Genomic DNA, 15,421 nt, shown 5'->3' with positions numbered 1-15,421 from the left:
TTATGATATAGATACTTTTTGGTCACCACACCCGTCCGAACCCCCTAGTAGCTGCCGATCCCTCGGGCAGTGCAAGTGGCTGTCATCTTTAAAACAGCCATTCTCCGATCGAACCGCGAGCGACGGGAGTGTGTTTTTATCACCTTCCAAGTGTTTATTTTGTTTTTAATAAAGTTCACGTATCGCGAGTGTTCTCTCCTTTCACATCCGATTCCATAAGCTGATTTTTCCGCTGATTAACCGTAACTCGCCGTCATGATAACTTCCGCGATTTCACTTTATGACGCCGGAAACAGTTAGAAGCCTGCGGCACCATGTTTCAATATTATTAAAAGTCCAAGTGTTAGCTATTTATATAAACTTTATTGAAGCGAACGATCTTAACACGGCGAGGACTATAACGATCATGATCGCTGACTGTGCTGCGTATTTTATGCTACCAGCATGTTGTACTGATGAAAAGATCAGTGGTGCCATCAATACTGCAACAAATCCTTCCCGTCATAGAGTACGGGTTGCCAACCTGGGAGAGTTGCGCACATTCTCATCACCTCAAACTACAAAGGATCCAGAACAAAATCCTGAGGATGATCCTCAACAGTCCACCGAGTACTAGAAATACTGAGGTCCACCGCCTGGCTGGTCTTCAGACCTTGGCGTTACGGAGAACAGCTACCATCAAAAGGTTCAGAGATTGCTGCATGCGATCCGATCAACAGATCATTAGGGTTCTGGCACGTTAGGTTAGGCAACTAGGTTAAGTAGATTTTTTTTTTAATTAAAATCAACAAATATGCTTTCCTTAAAAGCCAAATGTAAACTATTACAAAGTAAAGCTAAAATCAAACACTTGTTACAGTCATAATCACTATAGATGAAGAGCTTTCGGGCTAAATCAATTGAAATGTACAACCATAAGACAATAAGTAAAGAAACAAACATTTAAGTAGTAGCAATAAAATCATCCTTAAAACCACGTAGAGTTTATTATTATTCTCGAAGTTAACAAGATTTTCCAGCAAAAGTTAAGTTTAAGTTTCATGATGGTTTGTCGGTGGTTATTGAGCACTTCCAACCTTCTCCGCTTTGCATCATACTTTGCTTAATTGTTTGTTATGGGCAATCATTCACATTTGTGTTAAAGTTCAATCATTTTGAATTTTGAATTATTACTGTTTGTTTCAAAATTACGTATTCGACATAATTCAATAAATTGTAACACGAAAACATCACTTGCAAGACAAAGTTAAAAGAAAAAATATTTTTTTAAGGAAAAAAAAGCGGTAATTTGTTTAGTAACTTTGAGTAAAGCGTACAGGGAAGTGTTAAAAACTTAAATTGCAAAACATTTCCAAAACATTTCGGAGAAGGTCGAATCTATGCTAATCATCATTAGACGTGGAACTGCTCTATTAGGCATTTGTCATCACACTGAGTTCAAAAATCAAAACACGCTCAATTAAGAATATAGACAGAGTTGCATTTATTGTTTCTGGGAAATCAAAATAATCCAATAACTGAACAAAATCACAATTTCCTTAGTAATCGCCATATCAAATATGGATCCTCTTCTTATAACCGATTTCATTTTCTTCTTATATGCTCTGTGCTACAAACTACACATATGTCGTGTAAAGACTAATCATAATAATTTAAATACGAATGTTCCGGTTTATTTGATTCCAATCGCAAACGATCGGTTAAATTTGTTTGGGTTCTCTCCCCGACTTCGCGCGCGCTATTTGTATATAATTTCCTTAAAGCTCATAAATTTTACGATTTGTTTGTGTTTTCCATTCGATCAACTTACAATCTAGTAGTATGCTTTCCACAAGTATTTAGAGATAGAAAAGTATGTACAGAGATAGTTTGAGGTGTTACGTTTACAAGTGGCATTGATTAATTTTAACACGTGATGCCCCGTAAGGAAAGAAAGGGAAACTTTTCCACTACATTATAAAGATCACTGGTTTTTTTTTCTTTATCGTAAAGCTGGAGGGAGAAATGTGGAAGAAGATATCCTACTTAACACTAGCTTTAATCTGTTTAGATCCTACGGCTTAACAACATATAGGTTTGTTTTCTTCCTGTGTGGAAATGTACACTATTTACAAGTCTGAACTAGTATTACAAAATGCTTTTAGTTTCTGTTTTTCAAGTTTTTCTTTGGATTTAGTTTCTGTTGTTGGTACAACCCATGATGATGAAGTCTAGTGATTCAACCGTAGTCGTACAGTGTCCATGAGTTTTCTAGTAGCTCTATTACATTCCGAGTTTGGTCAGCAGCACATGAGTGTGCGGTTTAAGTATTTTATATGTGCAGCCATGGCGGAAAGATAAAGTTGCACCCATCAGGGAAATCCTGCCCGATGTTGCGCTGGAAAAACTGTCGTTCGTTGTCCTTCTCTTTTTTTATCGATTAAATTCCATACTGTTGGACAATAGCGACGAGATTGGAAGGGACGAGCAGTGATAGGATTTCCTTCTGGGGGATTTTCCGTATTGTTGGGACAGCTATCTGGTACCACTTTCGGATTCTATGTGAAATCTTCTTACATATTTGCAACGACAGCGAGAGAGTAAGCGAAGAGGATTTGGACCGTGGATCAGGATTTAAATCGCGAGTGTCCTTTGTGGAGGGTTAGCGTTTTTGGTGATTTTTAAGACTGCTTGTCAGTAGTTTTTTTTTTCTAAATATAGAGCCATCACTTTTTAGCTCATTACTAATTATAGTTCCGAAATTTTTTTTAGGTCCAGTGAAGTGAGCAACCCTGGGGAACAGGAGAACGTAATCTGCCATACAAACTGGACCCGCCCTAATACCCATATAGTAAGCACTTGAAACTTGTTTTAGAAACAGAAAGTTACAACATTGAACTCCAAAATGACATCAGATATCGATTTCCACAAGGCAAATGAGATCAACTCAAATTTGAGTTCAGTTTACTCATAATCGTAAAAGGTACAGGAACTCAGCGATGAGTAAATTTGTCTCATGTTTTCCTGTGGAAAACCTACAAAATCTGCCGGAAAATGAGGAAAATTGACGAAAATTTTGCTTAGTATAGGAGTAGCAGGGCTGGTAGCAGGTCACTTTTTAGTGACTTTGTCACTATTTTGAAGCCAGTCACTATAAAGTCACTTTTCACACCAAAAACTCACTAAAGTCACTATTTCCCTAAAAAATAGTCACTTAAGTTACTTTTTCACAACTAAAATAGAGTGAAATGGAAAAAAAATATCAACACCATTTTTAAATTGAGTACTAAGCACTAAGGAAGCCTACAGTAGTTATGACAACATATGCATATATGTTGAAAAATTAACAATTTTAACCAGGATGACCAATGAACCGCAAACATTCAAGGGCCTTTGGAACACCACGATCAGTGCTGATAAAAAGCATTCCTTCTACACTCAACTTAGCTGAAAATGAAGACAACCTTAACAGATAGACCAACTACCATCATGAATTTGAATTTTGACATACACGGTGTTTCGCGAAAACCCATTAATGGGTATAAAAACACCCATTTCCGCTAAAAGTTCCCCTCCTCATTTAATGGGTAAACTATGGTTTACTCATTAATGGGTAAATGGGGGATCTGTCAATAAATGGGTGTTTTTTTACCCATCTTCTTGAATTGTGTTTTTCGTAAAATGGGTAAAAAATACCCATTTCTTCAAATGGAGGATGCTGGTCTTCGTTGATATAAAAAAAATTTCTAATATTTACATTGAGAATAAATGCATTTGTAGCGAAAAAAAAAAATAAAACACGAGATATTATAATATCACATTGGATAGAACTGTATAGACTTATCCGTAAGTCTCTCCAACGTTTCGGAATCTAACCTTTTCCAGAGATCGTCCATTTTTGCTAAAAAAAAAGCGGACAGAAACTTTTTGCATTCCCAATGGTCGGTGACGGAATGAGACGATAAAATTTCCAAGTGTTTTTTCACCCATTAGTGGGTAGAAAATATACCTATTATGCAATCGTGAACTGATTCTTTAAATGGGTATTTTTTCACCCATTTTATGATTTACAAATTCCCCCATTTTTTGACAGCTTCATACATGGTTTGAAAATGGGTATTTTTTTACCCATAAATGGGTTTTCACGAAACACCGTGTACACGGTGTTTCGTGAAAACCCATTAATGGGTATAAAAATACCCATTTCCGCTAAAAGTGCCCCTCCTCATTTAATGGGTAAACTATGGTTTACTCATAAATGGGTAAATGGGTGGTCTGTCAATAAATGGGTGTTTTTTCACCCATTTTCTTAAATTGTGTTTACCGTAAAATGGGTGAAAAAATACCCATTTTTACAAATGGAGGATGCAAGCACTCGTTGATGTAAAAAATTTTCTAAAACATTGAAAACAAATGCAGGTGTTCCGCTCAAATTTTTCACGAAACATTATCATACAAATTATCCATTGTATTGACTTATCCGTAAACCTCTCCAACGTTTTGGATTCTAACATTTTCCGGAGATCGTCTATTTTCGTTTGCATTCCCAATGAGCCGGTGACGGAAATGAGACGATAAAATTTCGAAGTGTTTTTTCACCCATTAATGGGTAAAAAATATACCCATTATTCAACCGTGAACTGATTCTTTAAATGGGTATTTTTTCACCCATTTTATGATTTCAAAATTCCCCCATTTTTTGACAGCTGCATACATGGTTTGAAAATGGGTATTTTTTTACCCATTAATGGGTTTTCACGAAACACCGTGTAAACTCTTGATCAAGGCAACCTCTGAGAATCGTTCATTCGTGGCTGGATGTTTATTATCGCCTGTGTTGTTGTCAATCTCAATATTCATCTTCATCTTGGTGGGATGATTTTGAGGATCAAATGCAATACGATTATTTTAATATTACACAAATATAGCGCTATAGAATGTATTGTGTTGGTTGTGTTTTTATACTCAGTTTGATGGAAAATTATTGCCTCGTGCTGAATTAATGATAATATCGACGTTTTAGGCTCTGGAGTCGACAATATTCAAAATAATCATTTTGTCCAAATTGAATTTGATTATTTTGCTTATGAGAATTACTTCTGATTTTGACAATTTTGGGTTCGTTAATCAAGCAGTGGTGAATATCAGCAAACGCGTATTCGTTGCTGTATAAAGAACTTATTTGTTCGTTTCGCTCGTACTTCATAGCGAAGATATTCAAAACGTACGATATTCATCTACACTGGGTTGAAGCGTTACTCCTCGCGTTTAATGACAAATGATAAAATGTCTATTGATCAGGATAAATACTGAGAACGCCTTCAATTTCGTTAAAAACATCGGTGAAAATATACCTCCTATCTCCAAAAATAAATTCTAAACCTAGGAAACTTTTCAAGGGTATTTGTCTGTGCTAGATTTTCAGAAGTCTTTGAAGAATTAACAAGAACTTCAAAAAAAATTCAAATGGCATCTTAAGACAATTTTAAATGAATTCTTGGAATGATACCAAAACATTTCAGATTAAGAAAATCTCATGTAAAATTAAGGGCTCTGAGGGCCGATTTATTCATCTCCGCTGAAATCTTAAACCAGGTTTATCCATATACCTGGTTATACCTGAAGGCTTAAGCGGAGGAGAAAATCCCAGCCCTGAGACTGACACATACGAGCGTTGCTTTTGATTATTGTTTAAATTATTAAAGATGCAAAATTCAGCTCCGAAACAATTCTGAAAATAATTCCAATATAATTGAGAGAATTCTATGATGATTGGATGAGGATTCTGGGTCCAATTCGAATAAGAATTCAAAACTAGTTCGGACATTTTTTAACACTCCGAATACGATGCCTTCGAAAAGCGTGTAACGGTAAGTTTGCAATGGCATAGCTTAGCCATTTCTTGGTGAATTTAAAAAAAAATGCGGTACCTCTAGAATTCCTGGGGTCTGTAGATTATTTTGATCTTAAAAAGATTGAAAATAGGGTCGTCTACTTTTTTAAAAAGCGAAAAAAGTCGTTACACGTTTTTTTAATGGTGTGTTTATGGGCTTTGCAAGTGGCTTAAGATCTATAATTTAGATTAATTAGCACAAATGTTCATAATTAGCCAGAATACAGTCATGGTTCCTACTTATGGATCCTGGAGTCAACGGAACGGTCCTCCGGAAGATCCGGAACATTCTTAAAAGCGGTATATCTATGAAACTAATCCAAGAGCTCCGCGGTTTTTTTTGAAAACATTTAGAAATGTGATAGATAGATAGAATTTGGAGTCGTGACATAAACATGGACTAAGATGACCATGGAACCGTCCTCCGGAAGATCCGGAACATCCCTAGAAGTGGTCCATCCATGAAACTGTTCCTAGAGCTCCACAGTTTTTTTTTTCGAAAACACGTGAGCTGTGATATAAGAAAGAAATTGCGGTCATGACATAAACATGGTCCCGGATGGCCATGAGGTCATCCTCTGAAAAATCTGAAACATCCGTAAAAGTGGTCCATCCATGAAACTGATCCTAGAGCTCCGTAGTTTTTTCGAAAACACATGGAAACGTGACATAAGAATGAATTTGGAGTCGTGACATAAACATGGACCTGGATGGCCTTGGGACCGTCTTCCGGAAGATCCGGAGCATTCGTAAAAGTGGTCAATCCATGAAACTGATACTAGACCGAACTGTGATATAAGAAAAAAATAGGTTGTGACGTAAACATGGACCTGGATGGCCATGGGACCATCCTCTGGAAGATATGTTGGTATGTATAAGTGCTAAATCCATAAAACTGATTCTAGCGCTCCGCAGTTTTTTTTTCAAAAACATTAAAAACTGTGATAAGAAATAATTTGGGGTCGTTACATGCCGTTACACGCTTTTCGGAGGATTCGTAGTCGGCGTAAAGTTTTTTTACCCACCGTATTCGGAGTGTTAAAAGATCTCTGATGAGAATTACATGCAAATCCCGCGAAATCCAAAGATGATCTCTGTGGAGAGTTATAAATAAATTCTGGAATGATTTCTGAGGATACTTTCATGAGAACTCCAAAGAGTTCGAAATAAATTCCGAGAAGAATTCAAATGGAATCACCTTTTGAGGGTTCAATCTCAAATGAGTTCTTCGAAGAGTTTCAAGGGTACTCTGAAAGGGATTTTTGTTTTGAGAATTTTGATGAAATACCATGGAAATTTTGAGGAGAATGCGAATTGAATTTCCTATAGAATTCAAGAGAGAAGTCCAAAATTATTCTAAGCATAAATTTATGTAACGCTCAAACAGTAACATAAAAGAAAACTCCGGGGAAATCCGGAAATTGCTTCAACTGCTCTTCATAGGAGCTATCGTTGAGAGTTTCGATATAATTAGAGGAATTGATGAAATGTCATCTTAAGTTTCATGACAAAAACAGTTTATTCCAATATTAATCCTAATTTGAGTTTCTGAGTCATCATATAAATGTTACTATCGGTTAATTATTTATTATTTAAAAGTCACTATTTGGTCACTATTTCCGTACTTTTAGTCACTAAAGTCACTACTATTATACCGCATCAGCACTACCAGCTCTGGAGTAGTACCAATAGACTGAGAGAATCCAATCTTTACTTTTCTCATATTCAAGATTTTTTTCCTGGAAAACCTGAAAAACCTGGAAAAACATGTGGCAAATTTACTCATCGCTGAGTTCGTGCACTTTTTGCGATTTATGAGTAAACTAAACTCAAATTTGGGTTGATCTCATTGGCCTATTAAGGGCACGGTTAATAGAATTTAAAAGTGGCCGTTGTCATGACTGATTTGCCTTGTCAAATCAGCCATGTTAGAGGCCATTTGTGGATTCTACCAATTCTTGAGTTCAGAAAATTTACAAACACTTATTCTTATTCGCATTTCAAGCATATTGCTTATCGTATATTAGCTTATTGCGTGCTCTCAACTTAGTGTTCTAGGTGCACTTCAACAGTTGTTAATTGAGAGCTTTCGATGTCTGTACCATTTTTGCATTAGTATAATCAACAATCAATACGAAACTAACGATTTTAAATTGGCTCACTACTTGACTAGCCTATTGGTCCCAAGCAAACGTTTAACGTACCCCATTCTAGTAGAAATTCTACTACTACACAATGTTTGTCTTGATTCGCTATGAAAGTTTGACAGTTTCCTATGTTTCGAGGGGTGAATAGATTAGCTTGGGACCTAAGAGAGTACCAGAGCTGAGCCAAAAAGTTGAGCACGTTATTTCGATACCTTCTAGTTTTAGAGTTACCTCTATGGTATAATTATGTGGCACGTACAATTATACTCTATGCTAGGAAAGTCGAGAAATTTTCCAACCCGAAAAAATTCCTGGACCGGGCCGAGAATCAAACCCAGCCACCTCAAGCATGGTCTTGCTTTGTAGCTGTGCCTTTACAACAACAAGCAATACGAAACACGATTTTAAATTGGCTTATTACTTGACTACCCTAATAAACAAATACCATAAACGAGCAATAACCCAAATAGTCGTACTTTTCCACAAATAGTTTGGATGATACCCCAAACACGTCGTTAAGCAAAATAACCATAACAAATTTATTAGGGTAGCCCATTGGTCCCAAGTACAAAGTTTGTTTTTGATTCGCCCTATAAATATGACAGAGCTTAACGAGGGGTTCGTGGATTTTCCTATGTTTCGAAGGGCACTTCAATTAGCCAAAAGATTGAGCATGTTCTCGTCTTCGAGACTCTTTGGTCTATGTATTATTCTATGCTAATGCCGCTTAGTGAGATAATTCTGAACTTTTTTTTCTACGATCCTGTGCTTGGTTACCTGAACAACATGAAGTTCCAAGGGGTAGTCAACTCTGCACATTGGTGTTTCAGTGCTGAGTACTTTATCTGTGCCACTAGCTGTACCGAACGTGCCGAAGTGCCACAATCAATTTGTCAGTCTCAGTATACTATGAGTTTGGCAACTCTGCAGTTATGACTTTTGAGATTGTTTGTTTACAACTTCAAGCTCTCATGGATGGTTCATTGAAAAATGGAAAACGGAGCTGTGAACATTAATTTCAATATTAATGGTATACGAGTGTTAAATATATTTTTTAAATATATTATAGCAAGGAGTTCAAGCACCACCACATCATCATAAACATCGATATGAATTTTTGAGGAGTTCATCTCGGACACTAGCGTGTACAGGAATCTTGTTAAGAAAGGGCAATTTTCTTCTATGGTGCATTTAATCTGGGGATAGGGAATACTCCAAAGAGTGTGATGGATGGTGCTGTCCACCCACCACTGTTTCCCTACTGTTCAATTTAGCTAATTTTATTTATTTTTTGCTCTTGTGGTGGTTCATCTTCTTCAATGCAAACTGCTTTCACAGCCAATGGAATTGGCAATTTAATCCCCCATCATTATCAATATACCTGATGACAATCACCAACTGATCGTGGTGGCCATAATCGCTCGTCTCATCAGCAATTATTGCCACTGGTTTTCCTCGCAAGGTTTTCGCAATGTTCCGAAACACTACATTGTGCAACGACGTAAGCATGTCATTTTGAATACGGTTACTTGTGTACTGGAAATTTTTGGCACCTTCCGCCAAGTGTTTTTCCAGCACAGGATTGTAGTTAGCCACCAACTGGGTGGCACACTTTCCGCTCCTTCCGAATGTCCACGATGTGGTCGGCCACTTTTGCAAAGTATGCGCACAGTATCGATGGAACGTTTCATTATATAACGATTTTGTAGCCGCTTTGCCTCACTAGCAGCAATCATAGCTGTTTTGGTGGTTCAGTTCTTCGATACCCTTTCTGGGTTTGAAATTTTTCCAAGCTTCCATACTACCAACATGGGTATTACTGCGATTGTGTTTGCCCATCAACTCGGTCGCATTCTTCCAATTTCTGAACCCTGCAGGAATCGTTGTAATAATGTTTTGCGTCATGCTCTTCTTTACAGATTAAAAATATGAACCAAAGAAAATATATTCTTCAAGGTACTGGTATCATCTTTTATTAAGTAACCTTTCTGAAATTTTGTCCAGTACGTTTTTGTATATTTTGAAGGCATCGTTACAGTTTGTTTTTGACTATTTCAAGGTTTTGTAAGCTCTTATATGCTGTTGTAGTTACGCTTTACTATTACTGTTGCGAGTACGTAGAACTTGGTCATATTAAGCGAAAATTGTAGTCCTATTTTTTCAAATTTTGACCTAAATGCCAAGGCTAATAGGATCCTTAAAAGGGTTTAAAAAATATGTAACGATTGGAACAAAAGCGCAAAAAACTATTTTGACAAGCGAGTACAGGATTGTTAACGGAATTACGCCTTGTGCGAAGGATTGAGCATGTCAACCCTGTCCCAAAGTACCGCCAGTCTGTAACTTTTTATCCACGGTAACAAATGACTTGATATTTTCAGAGAAGATTCTTAGATGAAGTTTCCATTAGGACATCCCAAAGCTGTCTTTAAATTTTATACAGTTGCAAAAAAGTCCATCCTCAGAATTCCTTGGGGGTCTTTTCGAAATTTTTAGAACTCTATGAGCTCTATTGAAATTCTTCTCAGAAGTCCTCTGGAATTATTTTTAAAACTCTTCTTGACTTTTACTCAGAACACCTTGGAACTGAAATTACCTTAGAGTTTCAGAAGAAATTCCTCAGTATTATCCAGAATTTTTTCCCGGAATCAGCTAGAAATTTTCCTCAAAATCCCTTTGGAATTTCATTCAAAATTTAATTTTTCTCGGTATTCTTTTCGGAATTATCTTGGAACTATCTGCAGGATTCACTAGAAATTATCCGCAATTTTTTTTTGGAATACTCCCTACAAATCCTTTGGAACTGTCCTCAGAATTCAATATCCTTGAGGTTCTTCTCGGATTTTTTTAGAACTCTCCTAAGAGCTCTTTTGAAATTCATTTCAGAAGTCCACTGGAATTATACTGAGAACACTTCATGATTTTTTTCTCAGAACACCTTGGAACTGAAATTCCTTTAGAGTTTCAGAAATTTTTCCCGGAATGAGCTAGAAATTATCCTCGGAATTCGCTTGAAATTTTGCTTAAAATCCTTTTGGAATTTCACTCAAAATTTGATTTTCTCGGTATTCTTTTCGAAATTATCTTGGGACTATCAGCAGGATGCACTAGAAATTAATTATCAAAATTTTCTTGGAATACTCCCCAGAAATCCTTTGGAACTACCCTCAGAATTCAATATCCTTGAGGTTCTTCTCGGAATATTTTAGAACATTTTTTTTCTTAGAACACATTGGAATTGAAATTTCCCCAAAGTTTCAGAAGAATTTTGCTCTGTATTCTCCAGAAATTCTTCCCAGAATGAGCATGAAATTTTCATCAACATCCCTTTGGAATTTCATTCAAAATTTGATTCTCCGGTATTCTTTTCGAAATTATCTTGGAACTATTTGCAGGATTCACTAGAAATTATTCGCAGAATAATCATGGAATCATCCCCAAAAATCTTTTCTTTTGGAACAGTCCTCAGCATTCAATACCCTTGAGGTTCTTCTCAGAAGTAAAGTTTAAGTTGACATTCACCAGAACTGTGCAATTTTTACCTCAGCAATTTTCAATTCAGTTTGCCCTTCCATGCAGCAGATTGTTGCAAATCTTATACCAGAAATTTTCAATACAAACTTGCCCCCAGGTAGTTTTAGACCAGAAAATTTCAATTGACCAGGTGGCACATTGCGCATCTCGAAACGAAAGACATTTTGTACGAATGCTTGTATGAAAAAGTTATTCGTTTCGAGATATGCAATGCGGCCACAGAATGGTGTAAATTTTCCACCGTTAATGTTTAATAAAAATTTGCTTCCCCAATCTTCTGATTCGGGCAGATTTCCTTTTTCCATTTTCTACCAGATATTTTCAATATAGCTGGCTTCTCCTATCATCAGAATGTTGCAGGTTTTCCACCAAATAAAGTTTGCCCCTATTTTCGGATTTTTCATCATACATTTTCAGTAAAACAGCTTCCCTCCAATCATCAGAAAGGTGCAAATTTTACAACAGAAATTATTATTAAAATTTGTTTCTCTATTCAGCAGGTAGGTATTCGTCTCTAATCGTGTAGCGTAGATGCAACGTCACGCTCGAGCACTACCGTGGAACTATGTCCCTTCCGAGCTTAACCCTTGCGGATCGTGTATCCCGCGGGAGAAATCCTAGCCAAATTATCGATGATTCGTTGTTGTGGCATGGACCACTGTTCCTAACCCAACTGGTTGATACTTGGCTGAAATTTCCAATGAATTTACGGATAACCAATGACATGGAGCAGGAGAAACGTGCATTCGTCGTACTAACTGTCACAGAAATTGAAGATTCTATCTTCGGGAGATATTCGGAACTAGGGAAGCTGTTGAAGGTGGTGGCCAGGTGCTTACGATTTGGAACCAACTGCCGACGGTTGAAAGCAGCACGAGTGTTCGGGAACCTTACTCCAACAAAAATCGAAGTGGAGTTGAAATCCATGGTACGCCTAGCTTAGGAAATGCGCTGATCTGTGCAAGATTTCTGCAATCGTTGGTCCAGAGACTACATCAGTCAGCTTCATCAACGGTCCAAATGGAAGACATCATCTCCTAACATCCAGAAGGGAGTTCTAGCAACCGGTGAACACTCGTGTTTATTTCAGTTACCGTGGGGACGTAATTTGTGATTAGCCCCGGTCCCTTTCAAATTGTATCATTATTTATGTACCGTCCTTATATTTGAAATGACGTTTCACATTCATCTAGTGATGGCCAAATTTTATTCGAATAAGTATTCGAAAAGTAAAATATTTGTAATCGGTTATATCATGCCGATAGAAGCATTAACTTCTCCAGAGGATCATCACCCATCGTTTCAAACATGTGCTGCACTCTCATCTATTTCATCTCTACCGAGGGGGAGCAAACCCACAAAATTACCTTGCATACGGGGTATTCATTGGATGAAATAGACCGTGAAAGAGGACACTAAAATATAAAGTTTTTCTTCCGACAGTTTCATCTTAGTATTCTTCTTTGGTTCTAGCAACCGGTGAAAACTAACGATTCTAAATTGGCTCACTACTTGACTAGGCTATTGGTCCCAAGCAAATCGATTAACGTACCCCATTCTAGTCAAAATTCTAGTACTACACTATGTTTGTTTTGATTCGCTATGAAAGGTTAGCAGATAAAATCAGGGGTTCGTGGCTGGTTCTAGTCCTCCTGAAACAGGATGGCTTCCCTCCGTTCATGTGGAACCTCGGACGAGTGGAGAAAACCTACATGGGATCCGACAGATTGGCGCGTGTGGTGTTGGTACGCACGAACCGAGGCTTGTATAAATGGGCCGTAACCGAGGTACTAGCATAAGACCAGAAGGTCCCGAAGAAACGTGCTCAACTTTTTGGCTCAGCTCTGGTACTCTCTTCGGTCCCAAGCTAATCGATTCACCCCTCGAAACATAAGAAAAACCAATAACCCCTCATTTTATCTGTCAAACTTTCATAGCGAATCAAAACAAACATTGCGTAGTACTAGAATTTCGACTAGAATGGGGTACGTTAATCGTTTGCTTGGGTCAATAGGTTAGTCAAGTAGTGAGCTAATTTAAAATCGTTAGTTTCGTATTGATTGTTGGGTTATATTTTATTATCTGAAAGTTTGAAAAGGATTGGTCAACTAGGTAATTTTCTACAGCGTTTTTTTCCGCGATGCAATTTGATGTGGGACACCCTTTATGCGAATAGGAAGTCGATCTTTTTTCACATACTGATACTACTACAATGAAAGATATAACCGAACCAATGCACCGAATTGTATTTTTTAGAGTTAGTTGAAATATAGCACTTGTATGAAGTAGACGATATCGCTTGTTCGCAAAACCGCACAAATTTCGCGTAACCCGAAAGTACCTCGAGTTGTCGTCGGTCGAAAGAAATAGTCGCGAAGGTGTCCGCTTTGAGTCTCATCCATCGCAAACTTCATCACCATAGAAGAATTCTTTTTTAATCATGAATACGAATTTAAAATAATCTTTTGAATTTAATGAAAGAAGCTTTAAGAAAAGTTCGTTTTGAAGTCGAAATTAAACCGTTGGGGTGGTATGAGCGCTCTTATAAACAACCGGTGAAAACGTTATGATCTCTTGAGGTTTTGTGAAGGGTAAAAAATGAACAGTTTTAACGAAAAAATATTTAAAAGATAGGTACAATCATTTTCTTTACAATAAATTAAATTTAAAAAGTACTGTCTATTTAGGGCTATTATTTTTGTAAATGACTAATAATTTTACCAATGCAGCTGCTTCAAAACAACGTTTCATATGATACAGTAATATTTACAAAATGAATAATGCAAAATTGAAGAATTTAAGTAGAAAATGTTTGAAATATCAGTGGTGCTTATATTGCCCCGGATAGACTAAAGTAATATATTGTTACGAAAAACTTTAATATTTATTGAAAACTAGAAAAAACATCATGTCATCTATTTAAGAAACTAACTACGATTTATATTGCTACTGAAGGAATATCTACCACAAGTCATAAGAAACTACTGATTGAACTTATTTTCTGATTCAGGAATTTTATAACATTTTTGACATTTTGAGCTAGTCTAACATTTTTCCAATATTCGCACTACATAAAAGCAAATTTTTAGACTAAAATACAATGGATAGTTAAAGTTGGATTCAAGCATTAAGCCTGCAACAAATTATTGTAAAATATGTTCAATAAGTTGGTTTTTAAGCGGGTGGTCATACTGCCCCATTGGCGGAATTGCCCCACTTTCCGCTATATCGTGCAACGAGATAGCTGCGTGTTGCTAACCGTGAGGCGACCAAACGACGGCCGTAAACCAATGAGAACAGGTTCTTCCCTAACACAGCCTTATATTGCAAAAAAAGCCCTTATTGGGCTATTAACGGGTTTCGAGGTTACTTGGGTTATATGATGTTTCCTTAACTTCTGTGAAGTTCTTCAAACTTGTATAAAGTTTCCGCTTCTACGCAGTTTTACCTTTTTATTACAAAGTTCCCTGAAGTTCTACAAAGTTCACTGAGGCTCTGTTAACTTCTTTATATTTATTTGAAGTTTCCTGTATTTCTCCCTGAACATTTACGATGTTCCTACGAAATTCGCTAACTTTCTATAAAGTTCGATAAATGTCTACAAAGTTTGATGAAGTTTTACAAAATTTGCTGAACTTCTACAAAATTCTTTGCCCTTCGACGAAGTTCACAGAAGTTCAACTAAGTTTGCTGAACTCCTAAAAATTCGCTGACCTTCTACAAAATTGGCGGCACTTTTAGAAAGTTGATCTTCCACGCCATTGACTGAACTTCTTCGTTGTTTTCTAACGTTTTATAAAGATTCATGAAGATCTACGAAGTTCCTTGAATTTATGAATCATTCCCTGAACTAAAACACGTTTCGGAA

The sequence above is a fragment of the Ochlerotatus camptorhynchus genome, unplaced genomic scaffold (genome assembly GCF_037179485.1).
Source record: "Ochlerotatus camptorhynchus isolate MF236.1 unplaced genomic scaffold, CSIRO-AGI_Acam_v1.1 ptg000077l, whole genome shotgun sequence".
Classification (NCBI taxonomy): Eukaryota; Metazoa; Arthropoda; class Insecta; order Diptera; family Culicidae; genus Ochlerotatus; species Ochlerotatus camptorhynchus.
Note: the sequence above shows the minus strand (reverse complement) of the source record.